The sequence below is a fragment of the Bidens hawaiensis genome, unplaced genomic scaffold (assembly GCF_021521415.1).
Source record: "Bidens hawaiensis isolate Kalapana, Puna unplaced genomic scaffold, B.hawaiensis_p1.1 tig00016756_1, whole genome shotgun sequence".
NCBI lineage: Eukaryota > Viridiplantae > Streptophyta > Magnoliopsida > Asterales > Asteraceae > Bidens > Bidens hawaiensis.
This window is the reverse complement of record NW_027492540.1, coordinates 480,403-482,891: the sequence shown is the minus strand read 5'-3', so window position 1 is coordinate 482,891 and position 2,489 is coordinate 480,403.

The following is a 2,489-nucleotide window of genomic DNA, read 5'->3' as shown; positions in this document are numbered from 1 at the left end:
TGTACGCTAAACAAGATGCTAAACCCAATCTGATCCGATGGATTTTTCTTCTACAAGAATTCGACATCAAAATCAAGGACAATAAGGGTGTTGTCTTTCAGCACATCATCTCGTTTGGAATGCCCATCTTCTAAAGAAATGAGGGGGACCAAGATATATCACAACTTCCCCCATGAATTACTTATACATATCCAAACTCGTGAAGGACATCATCCTTTGTTCGCAGACATTGCAAATTACAAAGCTAGTGAAATTGTTCTCAAGGGAATGACCTATCAGGAGAGGAAGAAATTATTCTCTGATATTAAATACTAGTTCTAGAAAGACCCTTACTTAATATGCATAGGAGCTGATCATGTCATCCAAAGATGCGAATATGGAGACGAAGCACGCATGATCTTGAAACAATGTCATGAAGGACCAACATGAGGTCTTCATGGAGCATCGGCAACTGTAAAGAAAGTATTCAATGCCGGCTTCTATTGGCCTACAATTTATCGAGAAGCGCATGAAATGGTTCACTCGTGCGATGCATGCAAACGTGCCAACAACATCTCATCAAGAGATGAAATGCTACAAAGACCAATACAGTTCTGCAAAGTATTTGACATGTCGGGTATCAACTTTATGAGACCATTTCCAACTTCGTTTGGTCATCACTACTATCTTAGTTGCAGTAGATTACGTGTCAAAATGGGTTGAAGCCCAAGCTTTACTCACTAATGATGTTAGAATGGTAGTCAAGTTTCTAAAGAAATTATTCTCTCGTTTTGGTATTCCCAAATCACTTATAAGCGATCGAGGAACACACTTATGTAATGCACAAATAGAGAAAGTATTAACAAATATGGAGTACATTATCGACTCGCTACACCATATCCCCCACAAACAAGTGCTTAGGTGGAAGTCAACAATCGGTGTATCAAATGGATCTTACATAAAACTATCAGTCATAATTGCAGAGATTGGTCAGAGAAATTAGACGGCCCTCTGCGGGCTTTCCGTACTGCCTGAAAAACTCCTATTGGTACAATATTGTTCTCTAGTGTACAGGAAGGCATGTTATCTTCAAGTCGAGCTTAAAACCGCCATTCTTGATCTGCAATCCGCTGGGAAGAACAGATTCATACAGCTACACGAGTTGAGGATGCAAGCTTATGACAGTTCAAGGATTTGCAACGAAAGGATGAAAAGACTTCAAGATGCTTGTCTAAAAGGTAAAAACATTTTAATTTAAAGAAGAAGACCAGGTACTCCTTTATAACTCCCGCCTTTGTTTATTTCCTGGAAAATTGAAGTCTAGATTGTCCGGACCTTTTACGGTTAAGGAAGCTTTTGAGTATGGAACCGTTGAACTAGTTCAAAAAGATGGAGATAGCTTTAAGGTAAATGATCACCGACTTAAACTTTACTTAGGAGAACCCATAGAAACCGCAGCAATGGAGGTACTTCACCTCTATTCCACAAACTAAACTTATATAACTATGAGTCAAGTTGTCAACTCTGACAAAAATTTAGAATGTATAGGTTAGTTTTTATTTTTCTTTTGTAAGGATAAGTTATACACACTCACACACACACACACACATATATATATATGTAAACATGGCTATGCCTAACTGACCACAGTTGTGCCTAGTACAATTTACTTGAAGTGATCGTTTATGGCACTATTTCCAGCTTAGAGTTTCAGAGAAAATTTGCAAACATGGCCCGTGTTTTGCAAAGAATGGTCGTGTTGGAAGATCCTAGCAGATTATAAATGTGCACAACCTCCTTGAGAGTTTTGCACAATTTCTAGCCACATTTCTCTAAACTTAACAACATCCAAAGATGCTGATGGAACACTCTAATGTTGGAACCCTTCCCGAAGAAGGAGGCTTTGGAGACCCCTTCTCTAACCTCTTCTGAATTGTTTGTTGATGGTTCAAAGGATTGTGCTTAGGACTAGTACTTTGGATCTATCAGGCTTAACCAGATTCTTGTTTGTTGTTTTCTTTATTTGTTTTTATTTTGTGTGTTTTATTTTATGTATTTTTTTGTATTAATGTAATTTTAGGACTTTATGGAATTAAATTTATTATGCTTTAGGGATAAGATTTACGCACAATTAACTGGCCATCCATAACCACGACCGCTACACGAGATAAAATTCGAAAAATCACGACTGTGTTTTTCTTAACACCGGTCGTGGTTACCTTAGCCTTGATACAGCTCATCGTCTCTGCAACCGTACAACTTTCGGAAACTGGCATTTATAACACTCACCAAACATGGTCATGTTTATGTTACTACGACCATGTTTTTCCCTCCTACATGTCTATAAATGGCTATCACTTCTCATTCTTTTGACATGCCCCTTTTCACAAATTCTCTGTCAAAAAATTTCCATGGAGAGGAGAGGATGGAGGCCAAGTTATGAAAGACAAGTTGAGGTGCCTATAGATATATTTCGGGAACTCATGTACTTACGCAAGAGAATCGATGAG